The sequence below is a fragment of the Miscanthus floridulus genome, chromosome 7 (assembly GCF_019320115.1).
Source record: "Miscanthus floridulus cultivar M001 chromosome 7, ASM1932011v1, whole genome shotgun sequence".
Lineage (NCBI taxonomy): Eukaryota > Viridiplantae > Streptophyta > Magnoliopsida > Poales > Poaceae > Miscanthus > Miscanthus floridulus.
In genome coordinates, this window is record NC_089586.1 from 24,196,153 (window position 1) to 24,223,124 (window position 26,972).

The window sequence follows — 26,972 nt, forward strand, 5'->3', positions numbered from 1 at the left end:
CAGTATATACAGTATAGTATCTCTCCTGATCTCCTGGCAGCATATAGAGCCATGCACACACATGAAAACTGTCTTATTCTACTAGAGAACAAACCTAACAATACCGCAGTACCAACTACCAAACGGTGGTCCATTCCCTGAGCAAATCATATCTACATTGCAGAGCTACCCCATACTAATAAGCCATAACCATAGGAACTTGTGTCCTGCAACGGCCTGAAAAAGATAAGAGGACCAATGGCAGCATGGAAACTGTAAAGCAGGAACAGGCATCTATCTATCTGTATCAGAGCCAGATCACACCTTGGAGTCTGAAAACGATAAGCTCCATTCAGAGGATCACACGCACGTAGGATATGCGCGTAGATGCCCGTTTTTGTTCTCTCTTTTTTTGCCTTGCTTATGTGGCTACCACTTGTGCTTCTCTAGTAGTAGCAGCAGCATGTAGTGCTAGGGATACCAGGATGGCAGGATGACATGTTATGCCTGAATTTATTGTGGCCTGAATTAACTTTGTGATCTGAAACTGCTTATCCAGTTATCCACAATGTATGGCAACGGTGTTTCTTCAACAGACAGCAGTTTCCTCCACTTCAAAAAACACAAGTATTTTCTTTTCTCCCACGCTTTGGAAATTATTGGCAGATACCAAAATTCTCCGTCATATATGATTGGGAAAAACTCGTATGTCCAGTGTTCGATCCTTGTTGGTCCAGACGAAGATACCTGTGTGGTAGCGTTGGATGAAAGCTATCCACTCATAGCAACGGAATTTGCGCATTCTAAGAAACCTCGTCTATTTGGAATATATACCTTTTTATGTTGGAATATGTTGTTCGCCACATAGACTAAGAGCACATATGGCAAAAAAGAAGAAGAAGCCCACTCAGTTGTCTACATAGGAAAATAAATTAAAAGGTGCAAGTTCAGATGTGCTGTTAGCTGAATAGCTGATTCTTTCAGACTTGCTGTGCACTGAAATTTCACAGCATAATAATAAGAGTTAAAGTTGATGGGTTTGTTGCTAAATCGCCTTCTGGGTCTCTGTGATATGAAAATCGGCTAAAATGACATGTGCTCTATAAACAAATCCATGAAAATCGGCTACAATGACATGAGCCCCCGCGAACATGGGTTTTTTACTCTATAAACAATGTACTTACACAGGCATGACAGTAACAAGATTTTTTTCGCGAACGTGTCCTCGTGACACGTGTTTCATTAGGTAGAAGTAGAGAACATTAACAAGTAACAACAAGATAAATTGATTAGATGGAAGTTGCCTAGTAATAGATTGGTGGTTTTAGCAAAAGGTTGTTGTCGGTGTTTCGAACAAGCACCAGCTAGTAAATTTATAATTGTTGCGCGTTAGGTTCGGATGGTGTACTAAAGGATACAAGGTTTATACTGGTTCGGGTAGAACGTCCCTACATCCAGTCTGCGGCTGCTCGTGTTATTAGTATCGAAAAAGGTTCGTAGTAGGGGTACAAATGGTCGATAGAGTGACATATCACAAGTCTCTGATGGAAAGGTCGAAAGGACGTCAAGGACTTGGTTGCTGCTTGGCTATGTGTTGTGTGTCGAAAATGATCGGTCAAAAGTCAGTCCCTTTAGTGGGGTCCTCCCTTTTATAGACCAAGGGGGAGCAGGGGTTACAGATGGGAGAAAGAAAAAAAATAAAGGTAGAGAAGGTCCTTCGGGGGAGCCGGGTCTTCCTTTTCCCGTGTGCCTGCCCTGCTAACATGGCAGACCGTGTCAGGAATGGCGTGTTTGTTGATCCTTACAGGGCCGTGCCTTGGCCTCTGTCAGCAAGTGGGTGCGTCCCATCCTCGACAGATGGTGCGGCGTGTCAGAGGGCCAAGCTGCGACCCTTCAGGGAGTAGACGGGGAAGTGACCCCACGTCCGTCACTGTAGGTGATATGAATTCTATCTTGGATCATAGTGGTTGTCGCATGCTTGTGTTAGTATCCGCGTCCGAGGACTGATGGTAGCGCCTACAACGCTGTGGGATAAAAGTCGGCGCCTACAACACTGTTCGGGCACTGTTAGGTCGAAAAGGGCTTAAAGCGCCCGTCTCATCATATCCTAGCGGTGCCTTCCTGCAGACGTACAGGGCATGGCCCTCGATACTACGGTTGACTCGAATGTCCTGTCATATCCTGTGCTCATCTTTATGAAGGATCAGGGTGTAGTCGTCGGGCGAGGCGGAGCTAGCCCTCAGTCGTCGGGCGAGACGGAGTCTAGCCCTTAGCCGTCGAGCGAGGTGGAACCCACCCTCGAACATCGGGCAAGGCAGAGCCTGCCCTTAGCCATCGGGCGAGGCAGAGGCTAGCCCTCGGGTGTCGAGCGAGGCAGAACCAATCTTCCGTCGTTCAGGCAAGAAGCGTAGTAGCGTTCTTGTCCGACCGGAAGTGTCAACGTTCGATGGTTTATTAGTTCCACCTCATTGGGTACCTCAGTATTAGGTCCCCGACAGTAGCCCCCGAGCCCCCGGGTGATTCGGACAGAATCGCCCGTGGGGTGTTTTGACTTGCTAGAGGGTGCGCGCGAGCGCACCCGTCGGGTGTAGCCCCTGAGCCCCCGAGTGATTCGGGCAGAATCGCCTGGGGGGTATTTCGATTCGTCAGAGGGTGCACGCGAGCGCACCCGACGGGTGTAGCCCCCGAGCCCCCGGGTGATATGGGCTGAATCGCCCAGGGGTTAATTTTGGACCCTTCGCGGGTAAGGCTGTGAGATTCGATTTTTGTCAACTGGATAGTTTAAAGGGAACCCTGGTATCCTGTTTGCGGGGATTTTGTCTAGGGTCAGCCTGGCTGGGGCTCGACTGCAGATCGAGGCTCTAGTGATGCTCGTGTACCTAAGTCCTGGTCGCTCGTGGGCCTATCCCTCGTTGGGACGGTCGTCGAGACTGTTGGGCCGGCCCTTGGACTCCTAGGCCCAGGCGGGTCGGAGAAGACGCTTTTTGACCCGTGTCCCCTCTGTGGGAAAAGAGTCCGGTCCGCTTGGGAAGGCGAACCGTCCGGCGCAATTTTGGTGGGAAAGGATAGGGATCGTGGGCGCGTATCCCGCGACGTGACACGGCGGTGTGTCATGGCAGGCTCAGAGATCGAGGTGTACGGTTGCTCTTCTCGCATCCGTCGCCCCTATAAAACCATGGGGTTCGCCCCTAGGGTTCCGTACTTCACCTCCTTGCCTTCGCATCTACAGCCTCCACCGCCAATCGCCTGAGCCTCTCGCACCCGTATTGCTGCCACCGTCAAGCTCATATCCGCATCGCAGCCACCGTCGAGCTCGCATCCGCCCCCTTTCCCATTGTTTCAATGGAGCCATGGTGCAAATCCAACATTACCCCTCAGCGCCTGGAGGGCCTCGTCCGCCGTGGCCTACTTTGCCCATTGTCCACCGTCGAGGAGTGGCGGCTGCCTGGTGATAAGGACGAGCCATCGCCGCCCGAAGAATATGTCGTCTCCTTTGCTCTCTTCCACGAGCGCGGATTCGCCGTACCTGCTCATAAGTTCCTTTGGGGGCTGTTGGATTACTACTAGGTGGAGTTGCAGCACCTTAATCCCAATGGGATCCAGCATATTGCGGCGTTCATCGCCCTATGTGAGGGGTTCCTAGGGATTAATCCCCACTTCGATCTGTGGCGGTATTTCTTTGCTGTCAACCTATCGAAGAAGCGGGTTGAGAAGCAAGAGCTGAGCATGCCGATGGGATGTGCCAGCATTCATCTATGCAACAACCGGGCTAACGACTACCTGTTGATGCGTCTATCGGCCTCTAATAAGGGGTGGCATTCATAGTGGTTTTACATCAAGGACGACGTGGCCACCCCCTTGCCGGTGTTCTCCGGGCGCCTCATCGAAGAGGTCCCGGGGTCATGGAAGTGGGGTGTCCCAGACAAAGATAAGAAGAGGATCAAGGACCATCTCGCCACCCTCCAGATTCTGAAGGAGAGGGGTGTGAAGGGGTCGGGGATGATCGGCACCTACCACATGCGGAGGGTGGTGCTGCTGATGAGCTGCGTGCTCCCCTTGTACTTGATGGTGCCCGGGGCATCGCCTGAAGGGACGGCGCTCGCCGACGAAGCGCTCCCCCCATCGAAGTGGTGCATTGGATTATGGAGGCGATGGAGCCTCTGAAGGACACCACCATCGTTGTCCTTGACTTCGTATATCTGGTGTTGAGACATCCTCTAATGCGGACGATACCAGGGTTCATCGATTTCATAAGTTCCCCTTTCCCGTGCCTTTTCTTCACTTGAATTTCTAACCCCTTGATGCTGACCTCAGGATAGTGGGACTAGCCGAAGAGACTCGTCCTTAGGGATAGCCCAGCTCCACTGCTGAAGGATCAAATCCTAGAGGCAGCAAATTGCACCGCGCCCGAGTGGGATAAGAGGACGAGGGAGCTCAAGAAGAAGAAGATGCTATGGAAGCAGCAAGCACGGGATCAAGGAGAGGAGATAGGCAGTGCTGACGACAATGATGACAAGTTTGACGAGGTAGTTGCTAACGTGGATTGGGATGTCCTGGAGGGCGAAGATTTGTTGACAGGCACCCAATTGTCCATGTAGGGACCCTTCCCGTTCCACGTAGGGGGAAGTGAGTTCGTGAGGCCGGTAGAGGCGGGCCAAATCATCGGCCCGTCCTCGGGGCCAGTGGGAGCTGATGGATCCGCCGCTACACCTGGGGTGCCTGTGGAGGATTGGTGGATGGGGGAGGTGGATCTGCCGCCGCCCCCGAGGTGCTGCTGGAGGGGGGTGGCTTCGCTGCCACGCCCCACAAGCCGATTGGGGCGGGTGGATCTGTCGCCATGCCTGAGGTATTGACAGAGAGGGGTGGCTCCGCCACCACGCCCTCAGAGACAAGGGAGGCGAGCCCCTCTACCCGGGAGCAGGGGTAGGCTCGAAGCGGTCTCGCCCAGATGAGTTAGGGTAGGAAACTAGGGGTTCATCCCCAAAACGTCCCTACCACCCATCAGCACCGGAGTAAGTCTCTGATTCCTCTATTTTTCTATTTTTCTGGTGCGACTTATGCCTTTTGACTTTTTGTAGACTCTTGCGACGGGGCTGTTCCTTGGCGCTGGCGCCCAAGAAGAGTGTCGCTCTTCAGCCAGAATGGGTGTTGTCGCCTAACGTCGCTCCTGTTTTAGGCAGGAGCGGAGCCGATGTTGTGGCCTCGTTGGCCGGTCAGGCGCCACCAGCGGTGGCGCTCATGCCCTGGTGGTCAGGCAGGCGCTGGGGCTGAGGAAGCGCCCTCGGGTGTCGCCGAGCAGATGACGGCAGAGGTGACTCTGCCGCCTACGTTGGAGGGGACTGAGCCGCCGCCCGCGCTTATGGCGCCTCCTGTGGTGGGCGCGGCGTCGCAAGTTGAGCCCCTAGCATGGCGAGCGGAGGTGGCCATGACTGCGCCAAGTTAGGAGCAGCTAGACGCAGCCATGGCAGTGTCCGAGGGAGCAGTGCAATCCGTGCCACCGACGGCCCTGGCGGTGACGCCCGAGGCAGGCCGGACGGAGAAGGACATGGCCGAAGGATCCCTGGGCATAGTGGTGGTGGTGGAGAGGATCAGCGGGAGGTCACCTGCGTGGGGTGAGCCGCTGCTCCGGTGGATGGCGACTTAGGACCCAACGTCGACTCTCTTCTCGCTCGATGATGCTTCCGAGAGCATGGAGCGAGAGAGTCTCGACATTGGGTTCTCAGCCATGATGGATGCCTTGAGCTAGGCCAGGGGCATCCTATGTGATGTCATCATTCCCACTGGCCGGGTATGCGCTTTATCTTCCCTCCCGCTTTCTTCTTTTCTTCATGTATTCTTGTATTTTTTGTATTTTTGATACTGGTCTTCTTTTCAGTCCCTTATTGCTCATAGCCAGGGGAAATCCCAGTTCCTCCATGAGCAGAAGGCGAAATGGGATCACCTCACCGAGGAGGCTCGGCTACACAGAGATGTGAGCACCCAGCATGCTATCGCCCAACAGTGGGAAGCCGAGGCTCGTCGGGACATGGAGGAGGTCCACGGGATGTTCCAGGATCTATCGGTGAGGGTGTAGCGGGACGAGGAGGCGACCGCCAGGGTCCGAAAGGAGCGGGACGAGCTGCTCTAGAAGGATGCCAAGGCTAGCTAGCGGGCTATCGACCTCCTGGCTGAGCTGGAGATGGAGTGGGATCTCAAGCTGACACCGAGGAGATTGCTTGGCTACGCAGGGAGCAAGACGAGCTGCACCAGACCACAGAAAGACTCCAGTTAGAGTGTGGCTTGGTCCACGAGGAGCGCGACCGGGCCATCCGAGAGCACGATGAGGCGCACTAGGTGGTCAACTCCATCCGAGCGAATCTTGGAGTCGCCATGACCCGAAGGCTGGAGGCCGAGAATGTCTCTGCCGGGCTGGGCACGGAGCTCACCGAGGTGCGGGGGATTCTTCAAGCTGAGAGTGGTGAACACGATCTCCTGCGCGCCGCCATCGGGGTGGTCTTCGATGACCTGGGGGTGGCGCATCCGGAGGAAACCAGCTCACTTGTGGCCCATGCCGCGGGTATCACGGCGCGGGTGGGCCAGCTTGAGGAGAACGCCTTCCACGCCGGAATCACTCAAGCCTTTGCTGTTGCTCGCTCTCATTATGATTATGAAGTTAACCTAGAGGTGATGAGCCTCGGCTTCGCGCCTGGTTATGAGAACTCAGAGCTGGATGAGATCGAGAAGGCGGTGACTCCTATCGCGCAGAACCTGGCGGACAGGCCCCTCTAAGGAAGTAGTTAGCTGAATAAGTTTAGTAAACATTTATCTATAATATGTGAACAAGTGTCAGTGCTTTTTGTGTCCAAAAATAGTTTCGTGATTTTGTTTCATAATTTTGTTTTGTTTGATCGATCTTACTTTCTTCCCTTTTGCAATTGAGAGAAAAGGGGGTTTACGCGATTCGGCCCTTCCGCTCGTTAAGACCATGGGGCCCGAGGTGTGTAAGGAGGAAGTTTCAATTACGTTGGTGAGCAAAGTTACCATAGCCATCGGGGCGTGGGCTCTTTGCTGTCTTACCAGGCGTGCTCGTTTATCTGTTCCCACGAACCTTGCCGCCAATCTTTAGCCCGAGGAAAAGGTCTGATGCAACGAATGTTTCAAAAAAGAGGAGGTATTTATACCTTTGTCAGCCCCTGGGTAAGATCCAACCCCTTGCGGTTGTTGGGGCCGGATGTTACTGGAGACCAAAATGAGGGTAGCGAACTTGCTCTCGTATTCGCACGTACCCCTTACTTTGGATTTTGGCGATGGTTCCGTGACCGTGCATTTGGTCTTATCGCTGGCTTGACCTTCCCTGAGCCCCCGTGTATGGCGGGGATTCGGTCAAGGGCCGGCTCGTTTTGTGAATGTCGCCCCGTCTACGGTTTTTCACAACTAGAGGGATTGAGGCGATATCACTTGCCTCGATGGCTCGAGTGACATGCCTGATAAGCTCACCAACGGGGATGTTCGAACAGAATCCGATCCTGCTGCTTTGCGATAGGGTCGGCAAAGCTCTCGGGCGGCGTTCCATTGCTCCTTGACCTGCCTTCCAACAGATTCCCCCTTAATGGGGACTCTATGGGCTCGGCAAGAGGCTGGATTGAACTTAGAAGGTTGAGATGACCCTTCCCGCCTCAATGCAGGTTGGACAAAGGCTGCTGAGGCTCATCTGTGTTTTCTCCCCTGGCTCTTGTTGGACGTGAGGCAGCCTTAGACCCTTCATGGGTCATCCTTCGAACCTCGGTCTCTCGATCTTGGATCGAGCGGCTCGAGCTCCCGAGCCCCTTAGGATCTGATAGGGGTCGGTCGTGTTTCATGCGTCACCTTGTCCTCGATTTCTGCAACCGAAGGGCTGAGTTGATGACACTTGCTTCGATTGCTCGAGTGTCATGCTCAATGAGCTCGCTAATGGGTATGTTTGTGTGGAATCCGGGTCCATCATTCGTTGATGGGGTAGGCAGAGCCCTCATGTGGCATTCCACTACTTCTTAACCCGCCTCCCGGTAGATGCCCGAGCCATTTGGTAGGCTTAGGTGGCCCGTTGGCCTCTCCTCGACGCAGATTCTATGGGTTTGGCTCGGGGTTAGAATCGAACAAGAAAGGTCAAGATGTCCCTGCCCACTTCTGAGCGAGGTCAGGCAAGGCCACTGGGGCTCATCACGGTTTTTCTCCCCTGGCTCTGTTTGACATGAGGCGGCCTTGAGCCCTTTGTGGGCTGGCCTTCGAACCTTGGTCAATTGCCGCTCATATCGAATGAGGCGGGCGCCACTTCATGGCGCGACACGAAGTGTTAAGATGCGAAGATCGCATTTGCAACATTTGGATGATGGGATTAATGTGTGATTTAATTGAAACGAAAGCGGGGGTCGGTAATGTTACCTTGGTGGTATGAGCGACGAGAAGCTCTTACCGGACGTGTCCGTGTGGGTTTTGAGTCCAATGTTTGCGATGGGGCTGGCGCGACCTGCACGAGCATCGTGATTTTTTGTCTTCGTCTCTCGATGGCGATTCGAGCTGTTCGATTGACTTTAAGTGACCTGATAGCTTCTCCTTGAAGGATATTCTATAGGCGGACCCCTCCGAACCCCTCTCAAGAAGGCAAATATAGAAGCTCGGGGTATGGGCAACTGTGAATTCAATTATGCTGGTGAACAAAAACATCGTAGCCACCGGGGCATAGGGTCTAGCGGTTCATACAGTTCTACTCAAAGTTCTACACCCGCACCCTGCATCTCTGGTTTCTTAAACGTAAGGAGGGATCAGGTGATGAGAATGTTTAAACAAGTAGACACCCTCGGCAGCCCCCGAGCAATGTCAGTGCCCCTACTGTCACTAGGGTCGGACACTCGGTAATGAAATTAACACGCAAAGTAAGTAATAGAGGTGCTTATCTTTCAGCGGTCATTCGTTCGTTGTTTTACCTAGGCCGTCCGATCGACCTAGGAGGCCCGTTGGGCCCCCCTGGATGGGGGTTTCATCGTCGGGTCATTCCATGGTCCTGCCTGGGGAAGCGAAGAGTCACCTGCATAAGGGTGTGCCCTGATTCTCGCGCCTGGCGCATGGTGGTGGTGGGCCATGCCCAAGCAATGTCTTATTTGATCAGGCAGCATCTCATCGATCAGGGCGCATCTCGTCGGTCCAGGCGCATCCTGTCGGTTCAGGCGCGTCCCCTCGGATTCCCGTCGGCATTGATTTCCCATCTGCATTGAATAGGCGAAGAGAGTTTTTGTCCCAACCTTTCACCTTTCCTCAGCTACTGCGCCTCTTCCTTAAATAGGGAGGGAGAGGGGAGTTTCTGTCACATTCCTTAGCCTGCTTCTGAGTCACTACCTCTTCTCCTTCCTATCCACCGAATGTGTTCATGCGTCGCAGCGGTTCCTAAGTGAGAGAGGGTAATGCCAGGGAGAGAAAAACTCATAGATCCACTGGTGGATCCAGAGCATGATATCGAGCTATAGGTCATCCAACATAGATGAGATGGTGTCTGCCGCCTTTGCCGAGAAGGGGTCGCTTCCGCCGAAGGAGGAGGTGCACTGGACGGTGCTGAGCGTCATCGGTTTCTTCGATGGGAAACACCCCCACGTAGATGTCATTGTCAGTGTTGCGGTTGATCACGATGGCATAGTCCCTGGATGCTCTAGTGGAGGTGCCATTGTCGAGGTTGTAGCTGATGACGATGGCGCAGTCCCTGGATGCCCCGGTGGAGGTGCCGTTGTCAGGGTTGCGATTGATCATGATGGCATAGTCCCTGGACGCCCGGGCAAAGGCACCACAGTTGTCGACGTGGTGCTCGATGTTGTAGATGATGGCACCCTCGAGGATTCCGCAGAGTGGTAGGACATCATCGATGGAGAGCGTGGCGTGGCAACCATAGTAGTACTTGTAGTAGAGCTGGTCAGAGATTGTAATCGAATAAGTTTGTGGGGGAGCCCCCGAGTGAACAGTCATTTGTATTTATGAATACATTAGTCCTTTTTGTGATGAAATCACTTTGTAAGCAATGAATTTTGTGCGAAAAAATGAATAAGTTTTCAACTTTCGCTACGGCAAATAGCTTTTCGGCTTTTCTCCCCCTTTTGTAAAAGAGATTTTGATGCCTTCTGACCCTTCTCATAGTTAAGGTCGCAAAAAACTCAGAGTGTGGGAGCGCCAACTCTGATCACGCTGGTGAGCAAGGAGGCCATAGCCGCTGGGGAGTGGGTTTCCCATAGTCCTACCAGTTATACTTAGGTTTTGTTCCCGAAATTCTAGCCTTTAGGACTTGCCATGAGAAAAGAGGGAAAACATAGAGAATGTTTGCAAGATAACACAGAGAGTGTTTGCAAGATAAACATACTTATATCAGCCCCCGAGTGAGGTCCGACCCCTCACACTTTGCTGGGGTTGGATGTCACTAAAGATTAGGGTTTTTAAGACAAAAACTGATAAGAAAGGGTATGCGTTTATTTAAAGGTAAAAACGACGTAGTTGCTCAATGTTCCAGGCGTTGGTGAAGACCTCATCGTCAATGGTTTTCAACTTGTAGGCGCCTGGCCGGAGTACTTCCACAATGACATATGGCCCTCCTAGGGTAGGGAGAGCTTGTGACGATCCTTGTTGTTCTACACAAGGCAGAGAACTAGGTCCCTGACATTGAAGGATCGGTCCCACACCCATCGGCTGTGGTACCGACATAGCGTCTGCTGGTACTTGGCCGAACGGAGGAGGGCGATGTCATAGGCTTTGTCTAGCTGGTCCATGGCATCCTCGTGGGATGCCTCAGCTCCTAGCTCATCGTATGCTCTGATTCTTAGCGCTCCATAGTCGAGGTCCGTCGAGAGAACGGCCTCGGAACCGTAGACCATGAAGAAAGGTGTGTAGCCGGTGGCCCAGCTAGGAGGTGTTGGTTGGTTAGCTCCCGGGGCTAGATCAGATGGGCTATTGTTGGCCCGTTTCGCCCCTTCGTAGCATACCGAGGGCTTATGTTGGTCGCTGGTGAAGACGCCCATTGGCACTGGCTCTCGACCGGACGCCGCTTTTGCAAGTGCGTCGGCCGCCTCGTTGAGGCGCCTTGGGATGTGGTTGAGTTCAAGGCCGTTGAATTTGTCCTCCAACCATCAGACCTCCTGGTAGTATGCAGCCATCTTGGTGTCATGGCAGCTGGACTCCTTCATAACTTGGTTGACGACCAGCTAGGAGTCACCTCGGATGTCGAGGCGTCGGATGCCCAACTTGATGGCGATGCGTAGGCCGTTGATGAGTGCTTCATATTCGGCCACATTATTTGATGAGGGAAAATGGAGACAAACCATGTACCTCATGCGGACCCCGAGGGGTGACATGAAGACCAGCCCTACGCCGGTGCCCTTCTTCATCAGCGACCCATCGAAGTACATCATCTAGTACTCTTGATCGATGACCACCGGTGGTGTCTGGACCTTGGTCCACTCTGCGATGAAGTCAGCCAACACCTGGGACTTGATCACCATTCGGGAGGCATATGTGATGCCTTGATCCATCAACTCGAGTGCCCACTTTGTAGTTCTTCCCGTGGCATCTTGGCTCTAGATGACCTCGTCAAGGGGGAATGATGTCACAACTGTTACGGGATGCGACTTGAAGTAGTGGCGTAGCTTCCTCTTGGTGAAGAGGATGGTGTAAAGGAGATTCTAGATTTGGGAGTAGCGGGTTTTGGAGTCAGATAGTACCTCGCTGATGAAGTACATAGGGCGCTGCACTTTGAGGGCGTGCCCCTCTTCCTCTCGCTCTACTACCAGGGTGGCACTGACCACTTGCGTGGTGGCCGCTATGTATAGCAGGAGGGATTCTCCGTTGCTTGGAGGAGATAGGATCGGGGGCCTTGTCAGAAGTACTTTGACCATGTCAAGCGCCTCCTGGGCCTCGGATGTCCACTCGAAGCGGTCGGCTCTCTTTAGGAGTCGATAAAGGGGGAGGCCTCATTCGCCGAGGCGTGAGATAAATCGGCTGAGGGTGGCGAGGCACCTTGTGATTCATTGAACCCCCTTTATGTTCTAAATCAGGCCCATCCTTGTGATGGCTGAGATTTTCTCTAGGTTGGCTTCAATGCCACGCTCGAAGATGATGAAGCCGAGTAGCATACCCCTTGGGACCCCAAAAACACACTTCTCGGGGTTGAGTTTGAGGCCATTCACTTAGAGTTTTGCAAAGGTCTGCTCAAGATCGGCAACGAGGTGGTCAGCCTGTTTGGTTTTAACTACGATGTCGTCGACGTAGGCCTCAACGGTCCGCCTGATGGGGTCCCTGAAGCATCTAAGCATATAGCGTTGGTATGTAGCCCTAGCATTTTTCAATCCTAACAGCATTGAGACGTAGCAGAATGACCCGAAGGGGGTGATGAAAGATGTCACGAGCTGGTTGGACTCTTTCATCGTGATTTGATGGTAGTTGGAGTAGATATCAAGGAAGCAGAGGGTTTCGCACCCCGAGGTAGAGTTGACTATTTGGTATATGCGCTGCAAAGGAAATAGATCCTTTGGACATGCTTTGTTGAGACCCATATAGTCTATGCACATCCTTCATTTCCCGCTTTTCTTTTGCACAAGAATGGGATTAGCTAACCACTCTAGGTGGTGTACTTCCCTGATGAATCCGGCTGCTGATAGTTTTGCTATCTCTTCACTGATGGCCCTGCGCTTCTCCTCGTCAAAGCGACGTAGGTGTTGCTTCACCGGCTTGGAGCCTAGATGGATCTTCAAGGTATGCTCGGCGACCTCCCTTAGAATGCCTAGCATATCCGAGGGTTTCCACGCAAAGATGTCTTTGTACCAACGAGTACCATTTTACCCTCGGAGCTACTAGGATCTATGAGGACCTCCTTGGAGCCATCTACCAATTCGAATGACCCGGTTGATTTCTTCACATCGGGTGCCTCTTCGGCGACCTCCTCCTTGAGGGCGGTGAGTTCCCCGGAGGTGACGATTGCTGTGGCGTGGCCATAGCACTCGACCTCACACTCGTAGGCCCGCTGGAAGGAGGTGTCGACGGTGACGACCCCGTGGGGGCCCAACATCATCAGCTTGAGGTATGTATAGTTGGGGACGACCATGAACTTCATGTGGCATGGTCATCTTAGGATGGCGTGGAAGGTTCTAGGGAACCCAACCACCTCTAAGATGAGGGTCTCAGTCCTATAATTGAACTGATCCCCGAAGGTGATGGGCAGATCAATCTGTCCTAGTGGCATGGCCTATTTCCTAGGCGCGATGCCATGAAAAGGCGCTCGAGTTGAGCGGAGGTTCGTTCGGTCGACGTCCATCTCATCGAGCGTCTTGGCGTACATGATGTTGAGGCTGTTGCCTCCATCCATCAGTACTTTGGTGAGTCGCTTTGGGCCGATGATCAGGTCAATGACAAGCGGATACCTCCCTAGGTGCGGGATGGTATCCGGATGGTCGGTCCAATCGAAGGTTATGGCGGACTCCGACCACCGGAGGAAGAGAGGTGTGGCCGGTTGGGCCATGTAGACCTCGCAGCGCGTGACCTTCTGACGGCATTTGGAGTCATAGTCCGCCGATCGTCCAAATATCATAAGGCAGCCGTCTGGCGTTGGAAAGTTGTTGTCCTTCTCCTCGGTGTTGTCCGCAGTGGGGGCGGGTTCCTTCCCCTGCTCTCCTTTGTTGGAGCTTCTGGATAAGAACTTCTGCATGAGGCCATAGTCCTTGAGCAGATGCTTTACGAGAAAGGCATGGTTCAGGCATGGCCCCTCGAGTAATTTTTTGAAGTGGTTTGGAGTGCCCTCCATGGGCTTTTGACCACCCTTACGATCAGCAGCGGCCACGAGTGAGTCCTCGCGTCGTTGCTTCTTGTTCTTCCTTTTAGCGAAACGATTAGAGGTGTCTTCGCTGGCACCCTCGTCCCGCCTTGCCTTGCCCATGAGGCGATCGAAGATCGCTCTGACCGCCTCTTCTCCTAAGGTGTGGCTGATGGCGATGTCCATGAGTTCCTTGGTGGTTCGTGGGCCCTTGCATCCTAGCTTATGAACCAAAGACTCGCAGGTCGTCTCAGACAAGAAGGCTCCTATCACGTCGGCGTCGGCGATGTTAGGGAGCTTGTTGCACTATCGGGAGAAGCACCAGATGTGCCGCGGAGGGTTTCACCGGCCTTCTGATGGCAGTTCTTGAGGTCCCATGGGTTCCCATGGCACTTGTACGTGCCCTAAAAGTTTCCCACAAAGATCTCCTTCAGATCCGCCCAACTCTGGATTACGTTGGACGGCAGGTGTTCCAACCACGCTCGTGCCTAATCGGCCAAGAACAGTGGAAGGTTGCGGATAATGAAGTTGTCATTATCCGCACCACCGGCTTGACAGGCAAGCCGATAGTCTTCAAGCCAAAGTCGGGGGTTTGTCTCCCTAGAGTATTTAGGGATATTGGTCGGTAGTCGATACCTTGGTAGGAACGTAACGCTGAGGATGTGCCGGCTGAAGGCCTAAGGCCCTAGGAGGCCAGGGCTCGAGCTCTGGTCCTCGCCACTGTCGTAGCGTCCGCCGTATTGAGGATGATAGCCACGGCGGGCTCCTTCCCTTGGGTCACTGTAGGTGCTCCTATGGGCGTCGATGGTGCTACGTGCGTTGTGGTTGCGGCTGAGACACTGATGTATCTGGGCCGTAGTGCGCTGCCTACCGCCTTGTGGTGCTTGGTGGACTGATGCATCCCTGGCGGGACATACCGAGGGTGTACGTTGGCTGGTGTCAAGCTCGCATCGCTGGGACAACGAGCTTTCCGCCTGCTACGCCACCGCACGCTCGAGTAGCGTGCGTATTTCGTGGTGGGCCGACGATCCTCGGGCGTCGTGGCCTCTGGAAGGCCATGAAGCAAGGCTATTGTGGCGGTGATGTTCTGGCTTACCTGAGCAAAGTGAGGAAGGGTTTCATCATCGGCGATGATCCTTCGGTTTACATCACGGGCACGGCGCATGCGTGTCCACCATTTCCACGCCGTTCGATCTCCTGATCGACCTCCACGTACTCTCGAACAAGCTATTGTCTGGCTTTGTCTATCTCCTGCTTTCGGGCTCTCAGCTGCTCCACCCCTATGGGAGGTGGGGCCACTGTCCTCCCTTCAGTTCTACCACTGGGGTTGCCTGTCGGAGTAGTCTCCTCTGCGGTGATGCTTTCAACGTGTCCCTCGGGGGTTTTCATCATGAAACATTTCCGAGAGGGGTGATGGCTCCCCCTGCTGGAGTCAGAGCCAGAGTCCGACCTTGGCCCCTCTACGAGGAGGCCGTGGAGGGATTCGGTGACGCTTTTGATCATCCCCATGAACTCGTTGTTCGTGGGGGATGGGATCGTGCGTTGTGCCACAAGGTGGCTAACGGTCGCCGTGGCATTGCGGAGACCGAACTAAAGCGCCGTCGGGGCGCTCTATGTGGAGTGTTTCAGAGAGAGGGTGAGGCGGCATGGGTCCTCCCTAGAAGGCTGGGGTCCAGGGGAGACATGGGGCTAGTGCTCAAGCCTCCCGTAGCTAGAGCTGATGGAGGGGAGGGACTGGATGGCGACATGAGCCCACGTCAACTCTCCCCCCACCGTGATGATGAAGTCCAGGTCACCGAAACGCATGTGTGTGCCCGAGACCCAGCTGATTGCATGGTTAGCCATCTGAGGCCTAATTTGGAACGCGCAAAGGCCCCTGCCTAGCGCGCCAACTGTCAGTGTTTCGAACAAGCACCGACTAGTAAATTTATAATTGTTGCAAAATTTATAATTGTTGCGCGTTAGGCTCGGATGGTGTACTAAAGGATATAGGTTTATACTGGTTCGGTCAGAACGTCCCTACGTCCAGTCTGCGGCTGCTCGTGTTATTAGTACCGAAAAAGGTTCGTCGTAGGGGGTACAAATGGTCGAGAGAGGCACATGTCCCAAGTCTCTGATGGAAAGGTCGAAAGGACGCCAAGGGCTTGGTTGCTGCTTGGCTATGTGTTGTGTGTCGAAAATGATCGGTCAAAAGTCGGTCCCTTTAGTGGGGTGCCCTGCCCTCCCTTTTATAGACCAAGGGGGAGCAGGGGTTACAGATAGAAGAAAGAGGAAAAAACAAAGGTAGAGAAGGTCCTTCGGGGGAGCTGGGTCTTCCTTTTTCCGTGTGCCTACCCTGCTAACATGGCAGACCATGTTAGGGATGGCGTGTTCATTGATCCTTATAGGGCCGTGCCCTGGCCTTTGTCAGCAAGTGGGGTGCGTCCCATCCTACGCCGGCGGATGGTGCGGCGTGTCAGAGGGCCAAGCTGCGACCCTTCAGGGAGTAGACGGGGAAGTGACTCCATGTTCGTCACTATAGGTGATGTGAATTCTATCTTGGATCGTAGTGGTTGTCGTATGCTTGTGTTAGTATCCATGTCCGAGGACTAATGGTGGCGCCTACAACACTGTGGGACAAAAGTCGGCGCCTACAACATTGTTCGGGCACTGTTAGGTCAGAAAGGGCTTAAAGCGTCCGTCCCATCGTATCCTGGCGGTGCCTTCCTGTAGGCGTACAGGGCATGGCCCTCGATACTACGGTTGACTCGAATATCCTGTCGTACCCTGTGCTCGTCTTTATGAAGGATTAGGGTGTAGTCGTCCATCGAGGCGTAGCTAGCCCTCAGTCGTCGGGAGAGGTGGAGTCTAGCCATTAGCCGTCGGGTGAGGTGGAGCCCGCCCTTAGCCATCGGGCAAGGCAGAGCCTAGTCCTCGAGGGTCGGGCGAGGCGGAGCCCGCCCTTAGCCATCGGGCAAGGCGGAGTCTAGCCCTCAGGGGTCGGGCGAGGTGGAACCAATCTTTCGTCGTTTGGGCAAGAAGCGCAGTAGCGTTCTTGTCCGACCGGAAGTGTCAACGTTCGATGGTTTATTAGTTCCACCTCATTGGGTACCCCGATATTAGGTCCCCGACAATTGTTTGGCTTGAATTGTCAACATGTAGTTTTCTTCGAAGAGAGTTATCGAGCATCGCTTGAGAGCAATAATGCGGGTCTCTATGAACCAATTTAGTTTCATGCCCGAAAGGTCAACCATGGAAGCCATTTTCTTAATAAGACACGTTATGGAGCGATATAGGGAGAAGAAGAAGGACCAACACATGTTTTTTATTGACTTGGAGAAGGCTTATGATAAAATACCAATAAATGTTATGTGGTGGGCTTTGGACAAACATAAGGTCCCAACGATGTACGTCGGGCTCATTAAGGACATGTACAACAATGTTGTGACTAGTGTTCGAACAAGTGATGGAGACATGGATGACTTCCCGATTAGGATAGGACTACATCAAAGGTCAGCTTTGAGCCCTTATTTGTTTGCCTTAATGATGGATGAGGTCACAAAGGACATACAGGGGGACATCCCTTGGTGTATGCTTTTCGCGGACGATGTAGTGCTAGTTGATGAAAGCCGGACAGGAGTGAATCAAAAACTGAAGTTATGGCAGGAGATTTTAAAGTCCAAAGGTTTTAGACTCAGTAGAACTAAAACTGAGTATATGAGATGTGACTTCGGCACTACTACTCGGGAGGAGGAAGATATTAGTTTGGAAGGTCAAGTAGTGCCTAGGAAGGATACATTTCGATATTTAGGATCAATGCTATAGAGAGACGGGGATATTGATGAAGATGTTAGCCATAGAATCAAAGCAGGGTGGATGAAGTGGCGCCAAGCATCTGGTGTCCTATGTGACAAAAGGGTACCACAGAAGCTAAAAGACAAGTTTTATAGGACGGCGATTAGACCTGCTATGTTGTATGGTGTAGAACGAAAAGACGACATGTTCAACAGATAAGTGTCGTGGAAATGCGTATGTTGCGTTGGATTTGCGGTTATACAAGAAGGGATCGAGTTCGGAACGATGATATACGTGATAGATTATGGGTAGCATCAATTGAAGAAAAGCTTGTCCAACACCGGTTGAGATGGTTTGGACATGTCCAACGAAGACCTCCAGAGGCACCGATGCGTAGTGGAATCATAAACCAGGATAGTAACGTGAAGAGAGGCAGAGAAAGACCGAAGTTGCCTTGAGTAGTGGCAATAAAAGGAGACTTAAAAGGATGAAATATACCCAAAGACTTAATCTTAGATAGGAGTGCTTGGAAAACAGCTATTCATGTGCCTGAACCTTGATGGCCTTTGCTAGGTTTCAACTCTAGCCTACCTCAATTTGTTTGGAACTTAAAGCTTTGTTGTTGTTGTTGTTTAGTCGTGCCATTAATTAATTTTCAAATTCATGTTGCCTTCGGCCTCTTTTATAGAGGGTGAAAGTCACTCCACAGGTGTGGTTCGCTTTAGTCCTCAAGCCTATCATTGCGCTAAATACATAATAATAAAATAAAGGGGTAATAAGTTTATAAATCAGGAAAGGAATCTCTTGTTAATTTGCCTAACGAGGACCGAACGGGGGCTCGGTTGTCTAGCTGTGATATATTGTGTCGAGCTGCCCACCCGCGTTCAAGCGCTGGCCGGCGCGGGAGCCTCACCTTCTTCTTAAGGGCTCGTTCGGTTAAGGTTATTCCCACTGTAAATAGTTTCTGGTGAGAGTTTGACTATATAAATTACACGAGAATTTCTGGTGCTTCCTGCCCAGACAACGGAACATAGCCTAAGAGAGTATCTGGGAGACTCTCCCATTCGTTAAAAAAAAATTGCCTAACACTTCATCTCTAGCATGTATGCAATGCAACAAACATGTCACTCGATTTGCTAAATAGCTCTTATTACGCCTCCTATTGGAATTTGGAATTAGATACTCAGTTTGTTCTAAAATGTACCGTAGGACATTTCTTCTTTAGTTCTAGCCAAGTTTACAGGAATCCACAGACACCAATTAGTTTTATTAAATTCACTAGCTTTTTTCCAAATCACTAGGTAATATATTTTATAATATATTTATTTGGTATTGTAAATGTTAAAGTATTTTTCTATAAACATAGTCAAAGTCTAAAGATTTAATTTAGGATAAAACTAAAATGTCCTACTGATTTAGATTGGAAATAAATATCAAGGACATATTTGACATACGTGATTTGTTTTTTTTATTCTGAGCCAGCGAGAAATTGATCTCTTTGTCGTATTCGCAATGGCGGATATGACAACGCTGGTTTGCAATCATGACGAGCATAGTAGAGCTAACAGTAGCAGCTACTCCGTAGGGAAGAACGACAATGATTCTTCGCATGATCGGAATTCTTGACACACTGCTTAGGCCCTGTTTAGTTCCAGAAATTTTGGGTTTCGGGTACTGTAGCACTTTCGTTTGTATTTGGTAATTAGTGTCTAATTATGGACTAATTAGGTTCGAAAGTTTCGTCTCGCGATTTCTCATCTAACTGTGCAATTAGTTTTTTTTCGTCTACATTTAGTACTTCATGCATGTGCCACAAGATTCGATGTAACAGGTACCGCGCACAAATTTTTAGCTTTTGGGGGAACTAAATAGGGCCTTAGTTCAGATTGCTGCAGCTGCGATTCCACAACAGTTGCTACAGCACACACAGTGGTAGCCACAGCCATTTATTCCGATCACAGCCCTTTGACCCTTTTGGCTGGCTGAAACTGACTCAAACTAGCTGAAAAATACTATTTTAAATGAATTGTTATGAGAGAAAAATACTGTTTTAGCTAAAAAAAACCAAACAGGCCGGCTTCTGGCTTATGGTAAGCCGAACGGGGCCAAACTGTCAATGTCGCGTACGTTTTCTCCTCCCGTGTTGACAACCATTTTTACACGTGTACGGTTTGGCGTGCCCTGGTGTCTAATCCAGCTTGTAAACACGACAAGGGGCTATGTCAAATTTTCAAAGAAAAAAGACATGTCAACTTTTCAAAGAAAAAAGACAAGTTAAACCATTTGAATTAAGGAAATGGTTCGCGTTGGAGCACTGAGTACTACTAGGTGGGTGTTCTTAGTTCTTGCACTGTACTAGGCGGGTGTTCTTAGTTCTTACATTGTGCTCGTGGACACAAAGAAAAAAGACATGCCAACTTTTAAAAAAGGAATTAAGGAAATCGGTTCGCGTTGGAGCACTGAGTACTACTAGGTAGGTGTTCTTAGGCCTTGTTTAGATTGGGCTAGGAATCAGTATTTGATGCTGTAGCACTTTCGTTTGTATTTGACAATTATTATCCAATCATGATCTAACTAGGCTTAAAAATTCGTCTCGTAATTTACGATCAAACTATGTAATTAGTTATTTTTTATCTATATTTAATACTCCATGTATGTGTCCAAAGATTTGATGTGATGGAGAGAAAGTGAAAAAACTTGCAATCTAAACAAGGCCTTAGTTCTTACATTGTGCTCGCGGGACCCACTAGCTTTGTGTTATTCTGGTTGTCGGACAAGCAGGCCGTATATGCATTAATATACACGTAATTTTACTATTATTAACTAAAGGGAGCATCGACAATCAACATAAAAAGGATAAAACTAAAAAAAAAATCTGCTCTACAATTCAAAATAATAGACATTACATCTATTTTGTTTTCTTAAAAATAACCCATTTGTCATTATAGAAACAACTGAAATTAGCTCCCCACCAAAATAGCGTTTAAACTACCCATCTCTGCCATCATGAAATATAAGCTAAAGTAAACCCTCGCGCCCCCTACATTTGTAGTATTTGGTGTTAATCCTCACGAAACGTGCTAGAAAAAAAAGATGAATCAAGAATTCTCACAAAAATCAGAAGAATCTGCCCATCAATTCTGTATATGCTAATCACCGTTGATAATAAAAGGCATTGTATCTATTATTTTTTTTCTTAAAGTTACCCACATTTGTCGCTTTGAAAAACAACATAAAGTAAAACCCACCATTGTTAGGTAATCTATGTAAGCCCTTGATTTGCATCTAAAATGCCTATTTTGCCATTATTATAGATGATCTAAGTAACCCCACAGCTTATTTAATCAGGAGCAACCAAATAAAAACCTAGCACCACCGCACACTACCCCCCTATGGTCCCTCTCTCCTCTTCGGCAAGTTGGCGGTAGTAAGGGGAAGTGGGGATCCATCCCTCTAGTAGATCTAGTAGTTATTTAGAGTTTCATCCAAAAAAAAGTGTCGTCACTCCTCACCTTCATCAATAGAGGTGTTGGCGGCGTATTTTCTCATATTGGTCTACTGAACACCTTGCTTCGATGGTTTCTTTCATGGGGCGCGATTGGCTATTGGGTTTTATGTCCATAGCATTGTTGTCTAAGTGCAACAGCTAATGGATGTGCTCTTTGGAATAATGGTCATCGTCATCCTCTTTCTCTCTCTGCCTCACGGATGGTCCATTCGACACTAGTGACAAAGGCTTGTGAGGTTTGAGGTTGTATCAACAAATAGTGGCATAGGAGTAGATCTGTATTGGGCTTGTGAGCTTTATGGTTCTATTAACGAATGGTGGCATAGGAGTAGATTTGGATTATGTTCAGGGAGTCAATATTCTTTCAACAATTTAATGCATGCATTCTCCAGGTCTTCATGGTGGATGGTTATTGTGGTCTTCCAAAGCCTCTGTGATTGGGGTTCGTCCATATCTTGTTTGGATATCTTTCTGTCCTCATTTGTATCGTGTCAACAATTGGAGAAAACACATCGTTCCTCTCGTTGCGACGGACATGGCGGAAGAGATCGAAGAAGACTTCTTGAAATTTGATTTTTATTTGATTTTATTTTGCATAGTCTTCATCATACTTGTTGTAGATTTCCTTAATATCATCCGTAAAATGCACTTGTGTCTTTTTTTAAAAAATAATTAAAATATCATATCTAATCTACGTCAAAATCACAAATATATTCTATTATGAAAAATAACCCTAAATTACACCTATATGTATACATTTATTTATTTATTAGATTACCCCACTTTCTATCACCACTAACACAAAAAAACTAACTTAACATAAATATATATATTATTTCATCATGCAAATCAAAAGTATACATGCATGCAAGTGAAATAAATATATAGCTTTATGTACTCTAACAATTATACAAAATGTTGCCTTTACAAATCATATACCAGTGACATTAACAATTCATCTACTATTATATTTATATTCATGACAATAATCTATGAAGGCAATACTCACAATGGAACCTCGACTCTCTCCTAGGCCGAGTTCTTTTTTATTGGTACTTTGTTCACTCTAGGATATGTGTGTTGTTGCTTACGGGGTGCTCTTTATAGACTATAGAAACTCCGAAAGATTGTTATGTGTTCCATATGTGGTTTATGACGAATACCTGTACCACAAGTAACCTCATAAGTCTAGCTAGTCGGACAAGGTCTTAGGGCTACACCTATCGGGTGCGTTCACACGCCCCCATAAGAGAGTCTTCTACAGGCCGACCCCCTCTACCATCCCATCCAACTGGTCAGAAGGCGACTAGTAAAGTGGCGCTGAAAGGTCCTAATGGCTAGAGGGGGTGAATAGCCTATTAAAATTTCTACAACAACACTTAGCAAGATGTTAGACAATTAAATGGTGAAGCGAGTGATGCGCTAATCTACTAAAAATACAAGCCACCTACCATAATTCTAGTGACTATGATCTCTAAGCACATAATTGGCTAAGTCACCACTCTAAGTTAAAGAGCTCTCAAAGACTAACTAAAGAGCCCCACTAACCACTAGACCCGACACAAGATAGCTCTCAAAACTAATTACACTAAAGAGCGTAGCAACACTAGGAATGTAATACAAGAGAGGATGGTGAAGATTATACCGACGTGTCAAAGTGTGAGACAATCACAAGATGGAGCCAACCAATCAATCACAAGATAACCAATGAAATCCTCAGACAAGATGACACAAGATTTTTAACCGAGGTTCACTTGCTTGCTGGCAAGCTAGTCCACGTTATGACGATTCACTCACTTGAAGGTTCACGCACTAATTGGCATCACACGCCAAACCTGTAACCGGGTGCCACACAACCAATATAAGATGAGGATCACACAAGCCATGAGCAATCCACTATAGTACCTTTTGGCTCCCCGTCAGAGAAAGGTCAAGAACCCCTCACAATCACCACGATCGGAGCTAGAGACAATCACCAACCTTCGCTCGATGATCCTCGCTGCTCCAAGCCGTCTAAGTGGCGGCAACCGCCAAGAGTAACAAGTGAATCCCGCAGCGAAACACGAACGTCAAATGCCTCTAGATGCAATCACTCAAGCAATGCACTTGGATTCACTTCCAATCTCACAAAGTTCATGTATCAATGATGGAGATGAGTGGGAGGACTTTGGCTAAGCTCCCAAGGTTGTTATGTAAATGCAAATGGCTAAGAGAGTGAGATTGAGCCGGCCAAGGGGCTTAAATAGAGAGCCCCCCACGAATAGAGCCATTGGACACCATGGGCCACTCACTGCGGGTTGACCGAACGCGCCGGTTAGAGGTGACCGGACGCACACCTCCCACGTCAGGTCGCTCAATGAGCACCACATGGCCCCACCTTCAAACGTGAGCCATAGATCTCCAACAGTCAACTCACTCATGCGTTGTTGCTTAAGTTATGACCGGACGCACCGCTCCAGGTGATCGAACATGTCGGTGCTCACACTGCTCACGCGCGCGCCTGAGCCACCAAGGCCTGACCGGATGCGCTGCTCCCTCCAGCTCCCCTACATTAGGTCACTTCTAGAGAGGTTCCAGAGTACCCAAACACCAATCGAATGCGTTAGATGCACCTTGACCAGACCTAGCTCAGCGTTCGGTCAGTTTTCCTCCTCTACATGCCAAGTTTCGCACCCGACGTCAACATACGTCACCTATGACTGGAGCCGAGCCACTGCTCCACTACTGAGTGGACGCAGGTCCAACGTCTGGTCCTACGTTCGGTCAGCATAGTGACCTCCTCGACTTCTCAAACTTCAACCACCCTTGCTCAAATGTGCCAACCACCAAGTGTATCACCTTATGCACATGTGTTAGCATATTTTCACAAACATTTTCAAGGGTGTTAGCACTCACTAGAATCTAAATACATATGCAACGAGTTAGAACATCTAGTGGCACTTTGATAATCGCATTTCGGTACGAGTTTCACCCCTCTTAATAGTACGGCTATCGATCGTAAATGTGATCACACTCGCTAAGTGTCTCGATCACCAAACCAAAAAGCTCCTATCAAGTTTCACCTTTGCCTTGAGCGTTTTGTTTTTCTCTGTCTTCTTTTCCAAGTCCAAGCACCTTGATCATCACCATGGTCACACCATTATCATGATCTTCACCATTGCTCCATCACTTGGACTAGTGCTACCTATCTCATGATCACTTTGATAAACTAGGTTAGCACTTAGGGTTTCATCAATTCACCAAAACCAAACTAGAGCTTTCAATCTCCCTCTTTTTGATAATTGATGACAGCCCTTTCACAAATATATGAATTGAAATTCAATTAAATTCATGTTGCTTGCCCAAGCATATTTACCATGTGTAAAAGAACATGGACAAGTTTCATGAACCCCAAATGGTAGCATTAGCTCCCCCTACATATGTGCTAAGAGTTTGAATTAAAGCTTGCACATATGCATGGATTGGAAATGTGGGAGGGCAATGTCTACCAAATGATGATAAGGTATAAGAGATGGATCTTTGAAACGTGATACCAATTGGAGTGCACCAAATATACCATCCATAGCACCATTGGTAACTAGACATACACAAAAACTAGAATACCCTATGAGATCAACATTAGAAGTAAGGGTCTAGTTTATACTATATAAACACAAGTCTAGTTACTCAGCCTATGCATGCTAGTTTTTCATTTCATCATTCAAACCTACAACTAGCATACACCACACAAGCATAGAATTTTAATTTAAAAATGTGCCATCCAAGCAAACATATGAAATACACATTCAAATGCAACATATAAGTTTATGAGCTTGCTCCCCCTACTCGTGTGCTCAAATTTTAATTGATCCCCTTTCTTTATCATATCTCTCCCTATGTCAAAGTTCTCTCCTCCTTAGTCATCTTTTCACTATCTTTGTGCATTGCTTCTCCCCCTTTGTCATCAATGACCACAAAGGTTCAATTTTAGATAGGTTAAGATTATCAATGTCAATCAATGGGGTGAGGATTATTTTTCCAAATTTGCTTCAATCTAGAACACTTGCCAAAGATATTTAACTCGGTTTGATCCAATGACAAGCTTCTTCACACCTCCAAATAAGGGTTATCTTGTATCATGTTGAGTTAAACACTTGTAGCTCATTTTCTAGATCAAACACTAGGTTCACAAGCCCACAAACATGTCATATGCTACCACTAAATCAAGTCAAGCATAGAAGCAATAGTGGTACCATACAAGCATCAAATTCATTTGATTTTCATGAATGAGCATATAAGACATGAGGAATGACTAGATGCACTAAACATGTCCTTAGCAAATGATTTATGTATGCCAATCAACTTTTACCTTGGATTGCTCGAAGGAGAGTGAAAGGTCCTATTATGGCTAGAGGGGGGTGAATAACATATTTAAAAATCTACAAACAAACTAGAGCAATTTGATTAGTATGATAAATAGCGAAAAGCAAACTTGCTCTAGCTCTACAAGGGTTGCAAGCCACCTATCCAACGATTCTAGTTACTATGATCACTAGACACATAATTTACTAAGTCACTACTCACTAAGAGCTCTCACACTTGCTACTCTAAAGAGCTCCACTAGATGAACTTAAGTTATAAAGCAAGCTCTCAATTCTAGCTACACTAAAGAGCTTGTTACAACTAGTTTGCGGGAATGTAAATGAGTAAGTAAGGTGATTATACCGCCGTGTAGAGGAGTGAATCAATCACAAGATGAATACTAATTCAATCACTAGGAGAATACCAAAGGGCAAGAGACAACCAATTTCTCCCGAGGTTCACGTGCTTGCCAGCATGCTAGTCCCCGTTGTGTCGACCGACACTTGGTGGTTTGGTAGCTAAGAGGTATTGCACGAACCTCGTCTACACAATTGGACACTGCAAAAACCTACCCACAAGTGAGGTAACTCAATGACACGAGCAATCCACTAGAGTTACCTTTCGATGCTCCATCGGGGAAGGCACAAGACCCCTCACAATCACCAGGAGATGGCCACAAACAATCACCAACTCGTGACAATCCTCCTTTGCTGCTCCAAGCCATCTAGGTGGTGGCAACCACCAAGAGCAACAAGCAAATCCCGCAGTGAAACACGAACACCAAGTGCCTCTAGATGCAATCACTCAAGCAATGCACTTGGATTCTCTCCCAATCTCACAAAGATAATGAATCAATGATGAAGATGAGTAGGAGGGCATTAGCTAAGCTCACAAGGTTGCTATGTCAATGCAAATGGCCAAGAGAGTGAGCTAGAGCTGGCCAAACGGTATTTATAGACAACCCTAAACAATAGAGTTGTTGGCTCAATTATTGGGCTGACTGCGGGACTACCGAACACGCAGGTCGTGTGCACCGGATGCGTCCGGTTGTAGCCTGAGCACCACGTGTCCCTTTTTAAATGAAGTATCCATTGCTGCCAACTACGATCGAATGCGTCTAGTGTACTGACTAGATGCAGGAGAGGCAGCGTTCGGTCGAATCCAGAGAGCTCCCAGAGCCACTCTGAGCCGATCGAACACGTTCGGTCATATCGGACCGGACTCAGGAGACTCAACATCTGATCAATTAATGCGATGAACACCCAAGACTCGCACGTTTACACTGGACGCGCCCGGTGTGGCGACCGGACATGTCTGGCTGCTCTCTATAATCCAGTATCGAAATACATCAATTTGACCTGACGCTGAACAATAACTCATCAGCATCCGGACACTCCACTGAGCCAGAGTTCGATCACTTTTACTTAGTCGCAACACCTCGGGTCCAAATATCAGATGCATCCGGTAGCCACACCGGACGTGTCCGGTCACTCCGGTCTGACTGCCCGAAGTCCAGATAAAATACTGGGCGCATCTAGTAGACATACCGGACGTGTCCGGTCACTCTATGACTAGCGT